General features: G+C 42.6%; 2 long non-coding RNA genes across 3 annotated transcripts; one reads left to right on the forward strand and one right to left on the reverse strand.

Moving 5' to 3' along the window:
* Positions 1 to 35: 35 nt before the first annotated feature.
* On the forward strand, positions 36 to 6,149 carry LOC310682539. Of its 2 annotated transcripts, none has more exons than XR_014513962.1 (4): positions 36 to 476; positions 1,208 to 1,273; positions 1,707 to 1,754; positions 5,344 to 6,149. It is a non-coding gene; the product is annotated as an uncharacterized lncRNA (long non-coding RNA). The 2 variants fall into 2 exon arrangements; XR_014513963.1 differs by having other exon boundaries at positions 36 to 177; positions 5,344 to 6,146.
* LOC310682560 lies at positions 3,694 to 5,346 on the reverse strand. The gene is made up of 2 exons (XR_014513994.1): positions 4,341 to 5,346; positions 3,694 to 4,303 (listed from the first exon to the last, which is right to left on the reverse strand). It is a non-coding gene; the product is annotated as an uncharacterized lncRNA (long non-coding RNA).
* Positions 6,150 to 8,794: the final 2,645 nt, after the last annotated feature.

The following is an 8,794-nucleotide window of genomic DNA, read 5'->3' on the forward strand; positions in this document are numbered from 1 at the left end:
TAGGCAACGGAGGGAGCCGCAATAAAGAGGCGAGGCCTGGCCTTCATGGGGCGGCGGCGAGAGCGCTCTCTGGGCCTTGAAGCTGAAGGGAAGCCGCAGCTGAAAAGGCCCGTCGAGTGCCTTCTCTTCCCCGCTGCGAGGAGGGTTCCCTCGGCTTCCGACAACTGTTTCTGCAAGGCAGGCGTTCAACAGGCGAAGCCATCTGCTGCTGCCCTCTTTTGTTTTGGAAAAAAGCCTCCCCTGTTGAGTTTCTGCCATGTGCAATCAGAAAGGCTGATAGGGAGAGGCAGCACCCGCCATGGCCAAGGCCCGGAATGGGAGCTGCATTTAGTCTTGTTACGGCAAAATCCCAAACTTCATGGGCATCGCAAAGTCTTAAAAGAGTTTCATCGTAGTCCATGTTGACTCAGATGGAATTGCCCTTGGACCCAGAATGTGGCGGTTCTCACCTTTAATGCTGGGTATTAGGAACAGTGGTGAAGGCACACTATTCCCATAGCCACACCCTTTCTAAGACTATATAACCAAGAGTAAGGTTTTGGATTAATAGCGCACAGTTTAATTTTTCCTCACACGCCTCTTCTGTTTGGCTCAAGGTCTAGTCCAATGCCTTGTGGATTCAAATACATGCTCACTATTTTTGTGGCATGTTGCTTAAACATTGTGAAGTAACTTTGGAGCTTTTCAAAATAATAGTGACAGTTTAACCCTTAGTCATGCATGCTAATGTAATCTGCTTCTGCTGCTGCTTGGTTTATTTGGTGGGATTCTCTCTGAGTAAACTGGCATGCAGAGGATTGGCAAAGAGCACTCCAGGAGATGATTTCATTGTCAAATAAGTCAATAATAAATTATTATTACTACTACTACTACTACTACACCACACCACATAATTGCTGGTACTTCAGCAACTGTGTGGATTCCCAGGTTGTTTCACAGCTTATTTCAAAGTGTTTGAGTTGGTTGATTTTTCATCCAAGCACCAAGAGAAGGTTAGGGTAGAAGTTCTGGAATGATAAGGATTCCATCAATAGGAAAGGAGAACAGCTGCAGGAACAGCAAAGGCACTGTTTACTCAGTGCTGCCCTGTCCACACACCCTAAGTGGTAATGTCAATGTGAGGTTCTAATCTGTTTTACTATGAGTGGGAGAAGTTAATCCGTAGAAGTTATTTTATAATGTTAAAAGGGACTGTCCTTTATTTCAGACAACACCATGGAACCATTGCAACGCTAAAGTTATGCAATGCTATAGATTCCATGAAGCAAATAAAGTAAGTTCCATGATTTCCTTTTAAAAATAATGTTGTGACAATTCTAGCACGAACTAGGACAAAAAAAAGGTCACAACATCAGCTGCTGAATGAAACGCAGTCATAAGGATTTCAAAAGCACAAGTCATTCCTTCAAAAGTGGTGTACATCTAAATCTCAGTTTATACATTCAGCACATTCACGCAGTAAAGGTCTTTCTGAACTGTGCCACTTCATGTTGCAGGTGGGAGTAAATGTATGTTAAACCACTTTCCCATCAGAAAAATATACCACCAGTGAAAACAGCATAAAGGGGAGAGAATATCTTATTTCTACTTCAAATAAATTCCTAGCTGCTGCTTTGGCACAAGACTAAGCAAGGACAGACTGATGAATACTGACAAAAATCATGACACTGCTGTCTTGTCAAAAACTGGTTTGTGTCCTTTCATAGGAAACACAGGATTCCACACACTCCCTCTGCATAATTCTGCAATTCAAGGTAAAATGTGCCACAACCAGAAATTTACCATCTGGCTGTCTTGATATTCATGATTGCTTTTCTTTGTAGGATTAGCCACATAGCCCAGTTGCTCCACAGTCAATATTCTGGAACTTGTGTGCATAAAATTGGCCATATCGTGAATACTGAAAATATTTATGTGCACTAAAAGCTATGCATTTGTGTATGTGTGACTGGAGGCATGAGCTTGAAAAGCCACGCCACAAACACAAAAGCATACCCCTTCAGCCAAGAGGTGAAAAGATGAGAGAATAGGACGGCAAATTTGATACACTGTCTGAAATACAACAGGTTCATTGATGACAACCACCTCTGTGGAGAGGAGACACAGCATACTAGATTCTCAGTTACACAACGGGTGACACTCTAGAATCCTGGCTCAGTAAAGCAGAAACAAACAGTACATAGATGGGGATTTTGTCCAAAGCATTGGCACTTAAAGGTTCAACTGAGGTTAATGGAAGAGGAAAGGTAAGAAAGATGTCAAAAATAGGGATGCTGGGTACAGAAATGCAAATACAGAATTACCAACAATCACACCATGCTTTTACATCTTGTGGTCAAGCTGTGGACAAAACAGCAGTCTGTGTACAGTATTTTTGCAACTGTTTATGAAACGATGAGCAAAGTGTTTGTAAAAGTAAGACATTTTTGCAGAAATAGACCACCCTGAGATTACTGGTCATTCTGTATGTCTGCTTTTCTCTACAAAGTATATCTATATTTAACACCCTACCTTTCCTGTCTTGCTTACCTAGTCTCATTAATTTCTAGCTCTCACTCTCTAGCTTCTGCCTGCTTCTAGCTCAGCTGTCTCACACACTGGCTTTTGTCTTTCTCTCTACCACCCATTTGCTCTCTGGCATACAGCAACCCACTTTGTTATAATAAGGAACATACTTAGATGTTCCTATGGCCATTCTCTCACAAAGGGACTTGCCTGACCCATTCAACAGAGGAACAAATCCATTAGATTTTAACCCTTGCTGGATCCAGGATTCCAGGAATTACAAGCGACTTGGGTATCATGCAGGCTAAACCCCCAAACTCACAACAGTATTATATAAACAGATATAAAGACAGAAAACTAGAAATAACAGGCTCAAATCTTAAGGGTCAGTGAAAGCCTGAAAAAAGATGTATATACATCTCTGAAGCAACTAATGGATGATGTTTTGTGTATGACAAAGGGAAGGGGTGTTCCAGAGTACAGGGACAATACACAATTAATATAATTGTAGAGTTGGAAGGGACCCTGAGGATAATCTAGTCAGTTACCTGGACCTCCAGTGACAAGGATGAATATAGGAGGACTACAAGCTATTGGTGGTGACCCTGCCACTGGTGGGTCCATCCCGCCAAACAGGATTCCTTTTAAGTCCTTGTCACCAGAAACCTGATGATGACATCAGGCAGAGGTGTCTGCTGACAAACTGCTGAGTCAAACTGGCTCCAGGAGCCAAACTCTCCTGCAAACGTACCATAGGCAGAGGACAAGAAGGCAGCAGATGTTAAGGAACACCTTTCACTATCTACCCAGATAAATGGTCCCCTCTTCTTTCCACTCTCCTGCTGGGTGTGCACATGTGTGTTAGCATCCAGAGCCCAATACATTTTCTTTTACTAACTTGCTTCTTGCTTATATGTTTGACCTTTGAATGTTTCTTAAAATTTGCTGATCTATGCAATGTTTGATTTGTCTTCTGCAGGGTTCTCACTTTGCAAAACTTCAGTTCCTGGTTTCATAAATTACAATAACAAAATTGCCAAAAATAGAAGCCATTATAAGTCTTTTTTCTCCCTTAACTTTTGTTTTTCATTAAATCAGTTAAATCTGTTGTCAAAGCAACAAAAAGACCAACCTGGCTTATTAGTTCCTTTTATATTGCACAGAAGAGAAATAAAATGTGAGCAAATGTTGCATTTCCCATGGATTTATAGATAAATTTAACATATCAAAATGAGAAAAAGTCAATAAAACCAGTTTCTTATTTGTTAAAAAGGGGGTGGGGATTGCTTGGGCATTTTATAAGGCCATCGGGACCTGAACCTAACACCTCTAGAAGGCCCAAGTATGTAAAAAAGGCAACACCTAATGGAACTTTAAACTCAGCTATGTCTAATTGACTGGAGATAAGTCAAACATTGCTACACTAGGGTAGAGATTTATATTTCTAATTGAAAACAGGTGCAAAATAGGATACATTCTATGCCAGTGTTACCAACACAAAGCGGTGAGAGGAGTTGCCATTGTAACAGTACACAACCTTGTAACAGCTATCTGACCACAAAAACCAGTGTGGCTGCATTTTGTTTGCTTGCTTACTTTGGGGGCAGTTCCCAGAATAGCAAGAGGTATATATTTGTTTTAAAAGCTACAGGCTGGAGGTCAGGGATGCAGAACCTCAGGCCTGGAGGCCAAATGCAGCCTCCTGGGCCTTTCTATTTGGCCTTTGGGACTAAAACAGGTTGTGCCTCCCCATTAGTTTCCATAGCTTTGGAGTCAACACAGAGAGGAAGTCAAACCTCTCTGTGCCTCTGTTGCTTCCAGCATCAATCATATACAGATGAGCTCTGCAGTTGTCCTAACTTCAAGATGATGTCACTTCCAGCCAGGTGACAGGGTGGAGAGAATGCATCATGCCTCAGTTGTCTCCATCACAACATGGCCCATTAGGATGCTAACAGAGGCACTTACCTGGGTCAGCTATGGAACTGGTTTGATTGGTTCAGCAATCGGGTTTCTTTTTGTAGATTCTAACCTCACAGATACAGAATCACAGGTTTGGAAGGGACCCACAGATATTATCCAGACTACCTCTCTAACCCTATAGCAATGCTTCCCTGGTGTCTGGCCACTTTGGTATCATTGATTGCATGACTTTTATTTGGAGGTCCAGCAGATATGATACACCTATTTTGACCCAGCGACACTTCTCAGCAGAATTTGAATCACATCCCCTGCCAGATTTTCAGAGAACTGGACTAAAGAGTGAGAGTGCAGGAGTTGTGGGCATGGGTGCTGTTCATGATGACATGCTCTGATCTCTCGTCCCTCCTGTTTCCACTCCCATGCTGAGTAATACCCAGAAATCACAAGGAGTCTTCACAGCCAGCGCATGGAAGAGGCAGTGGGACCATGTCTCCAGCTTCCAATCATTGACCTCCATGAAGTAAATGGGGAGGGTGATTTTGCACCCACATACAGCTGTAGGCTGTATGCTCCCCTTACTTTGTGGTTCTATCTACATCCCCCTTGAACTATACTTTAAGAAGTTTGTTGTTTGACTTCTGGATATTTTAAATCACCTTTCAGGAGTGGCTGAGCTCCTCTGAAATCAGAGTCCCATTGGTTTGCTTGTTGCCAGAGTGCCAAGATCCAATGAAGCCAAAATAAGGGTCAAAAGTTGCTAACAATTGGCCAGCATCCCTGGAAAGTTTTATAGAGTATGCCTGATTAAATAATGCATTAAGCCTGGGCTTGAATTCTTTCCCTACTTATGAACACAGCAATGTCTGATTTCATTTTTTTTTTTTTTTTTACTTTTCATGTGCTTCTATGGAAAAGCTCCATGAGCAGAATGACAGACTGAAATAAAAAAAGAAAGAAAAATAACAACTCAAAATTTCTGTAATTCCAGACAGATTTGTGTCATTCTGGTTTCTTACTACACTTATGATAGGTTTTATCTTTACATTCAGTAAGAAACTGTTAGACATGTTTTGACATTTTGTTATATAGAACGGCTGTTGAATTGTACGTGTTAACCACTAGGTGGGGCAATGAAACAAACCTAAATAGACCCTTCAACATCAGATTGCGTGCAGCAGCTTGAATCTTTACATGTGCTTCTCCCATTTGAATTTATCTTTTTAAAAATATTGCAGGCATTTGCAGTACACTATAATCCCTTTCGGGTTGCTATAGAGAAAGTCAACTGCTGTTATTAGAACAGCTTCTAAGCCTACTGTGCATATTTAAATGGTTAACTAAATTAAATAAAATGCCCCTGCCTAATGGTGTTAGCTAAGTAAGTACATTTTCTATGCCAATACACAAGAGACACCTGTAATAGGTTGCATATGTATCTGTACTCTTTCCAGTTGGTAGCACCATTGCTGCCATTAATGCCGTTTCAGCAAATACTGAAAACTTAGCTGCTTACCAAGGCCTTTGCTAGCTACTTATGTCAGCCATTTGTCATAACTGTTTATTTGTACTGTCTGTTCATGCTGCTGGATTAATATTATGGTTGCTGTTGTATTTTTAATGGATTTTATTCTAAACCTTGAGCTGTTTTCATAATAAATGACACATACATATTTTAATAAATAAAGACTCCTACTCCTTTGTGGAGCACAAAATAGCAAGGAGCCATGCAGACAAGCAAATATCTATACAAGAAGGTGGAAAGGGGCAAGGGACAGCAAGCCCCTCTCAGTATATATCAGCATCCTTTCTACTTGTGATTCCTGGCATTCGGAGGCATTCTGCCTCAAATGGTGGAGGTAGAACATAGCCATGAATCTGTTTGATCCTCTAAGCCAGGCACGGCCAAACTTGGCCCTCCAGCTGTTTTGGGACTACAATTCCCATCATCCCTGACCACTGGTCTTGTTAGCTAGGGATGATGGGAGTTGTAGTCCCAAAACAGCCGGAGGGCCAATTTTGGCCATGCCTGCTAAGCCTTCCAAACTGGTGACCATCACTACATCTTGCAGGATAGAATTCCATAGTTCAACTACGCACTGTGTAAAGAAGTACTTTCTTTGCCTGTTCTGATTCATCCAATGTTCAACTTCATTGAATGGCCCCGAGTTCTAATATAATGAGAGAGGGAGGAAAACTTAATCCACACTACACATCATATTATTACACTTCTATCAGTAACCCCTCACCGTTTTTCTAAACCAGCTGGTTTTGGACTACAATTCCCATCATCCCTGACCACTAGTGCTGCTAGCTAGGGATGATGGGAGTTGCAGTCCAAAAACAGCTGGAGACCCAAGTTTGGGAAACCCTGTTGTAAACTAAAAAAAACAAAACTCCAGATGCTGTACCCTTACTTTACTGGGGAGTTACTCCAAGCTCTTGATAATTTTGCTTGCCCTTTTCTGAACCTTTTCCAGCTCTACAATTATTTCTTTGAGGTGATGTAACCAGAACTCTATTCCGAGTGTGGCCTCACCATAGATTTGTACAATGACATTGTGATGCTGACAGTTTTATTTTCAATCTCTTTCCTAATTATCCCTAGCGTGGGACCTGCCTTCCTCACAGCTGCTGCACACTGGGCCAACATCTTCCTCAATCTACCCTCTATGACTCAAAGGTCTCGTTCCTGGTCCATTACTGCCACTTCAGACCCCTTGAGAGTATATGTGAAATTAGTATTTTTTTGTCCTAATGTGCACCACTTAACACTTGAATGCAATGTATTGCACTTGCAATGTTATGTCACAAACCTTTGGATCAAGGTTCCTAATGATTCTAGGGATGTGCGAGAATAATGACACACTTGTTAGTAATTGGTGTCAGGCACCTTTTCAGATGTGCTGAAGGGGAAACAATTACAAAAATTACTTAATGAGACAATTGCTGAGCCACTTGCCTGCACAGAGAACAAGCTATTTGGCATTGTTTTGGCAAGACTAAAGCTGAGCTTGAGCAGAAGCAAAGTTTGAGGAAGGGGATCCTGTGTGGTTTGTCACCACTCACTTCTCCACTGGCAGGAAGCCAGACTTTCAAGAGGTGTCCCCTGCCAGTTCAATTTGTGCTTAAGCAAATAACTAGACAGCAATAAATAAATAAAAAATAAACAACTTAAAAGCAGGAATGAAACAGAACACAACTTGTTAGGAAAAAAGAACTCAGTGGTCCCACAGTGGGACATACCACTCTGTTCCCTATGGCCCGGTCCTAAGAGGTCCTAATGACCCCTGTAAGAAGAGAAGACCTGACCAAACTGCGGGTGGAAGTGGAAGACAGGAGTGCCTGGCGAGCTCTGGTCCATGGGGTCACGAAGAGTCGGACACGACTGAACGACTAAACAACAACAAGAAGAGAAGAGAAATCCTGGTATGGGCTGGAGTAAGAGAAGGGAGAAGATGGAAAAGGAAACGTGGAGGCCCCTGAACATTGGTGTGTGTGTTGGTAGGTGACCCAAGGCCCCGGACAACCTTCAGCTCTCTGTGTCCAATGACCTCTCCCCTGCAATAGTCACTTGGCAGCTGGATCTCCTTCCTCCCTACAGAGAAGGAACTTATCACAGTAAGAACAAAAAATTGCTTCTCCTGTAATGGAGGAAGGGGATCCTGTGTGCAGTGGCAGAGCATGAAGCTCTGCCATGGGGGGCGGAGAGCAGGTGGGGGCAGGCGCGCATCCTGGAGGTGTGGTGCGCTGCCAGGGGAGCAGCCGTGATACCGGGATCACGCTGCCGGGGGTGGTGCACTCCCCCCACTCCTCTTCCTCCGCCAGTGCCTGTGTGGGATGTATCACAGCAATTACTAGATCAGGTGGGAGGTGCCTCTGGTGTTCACCACCTAATGATTCTGGGGAGGCCTTGCACTCCCTGGATTGGGGCTGGAAGAAGACAAGCACGACCTCCGATTAGTGCAATTCCTCTGTGTGCCTGAGTTAGATCCTGATCACCCGCGCACGGTAATGAGAAGAATTCAGTGAGGATGGACTCTACAGAGAGGTTTCCAAGGCTGGACTGATTTCTGAAACACACACACACGTGTGTGTGAGAGAGAGAGAGATGGGGGGAAAGGGCAAAACCCAGTGAAATGAGAAAGTGCTGAGAAAAGATGTAGTTAATATCAGGAAATCAGCTGATATTAATGTTTACAGCTGAGAGTATGAAATGCCATTTTTTTTATGACTGAAATTATTGTTGGCAGTCTTCTAAAATAGCATTAGAAGAGGCAACACATTATTAAATGTAACTGAAAAGAAAAGTTTTTTTTTAAAAAAAGCACAACCATGTATAACTTTATCAACTTCAGTTATTCTGCTT

The sequence above is a fragment of the Podarcis tiliguerta genome, assembly GCF_965153285.1.
Source record: "Podarcis tiliguerta genome assembly, chromosome: 7".
Lineage (NCBI taxonomy): Eukaryota > Metazoa > Chordata > Lepidosauria > Squamata > Lacertidae > Podarcis > Podarcis tiliguerta.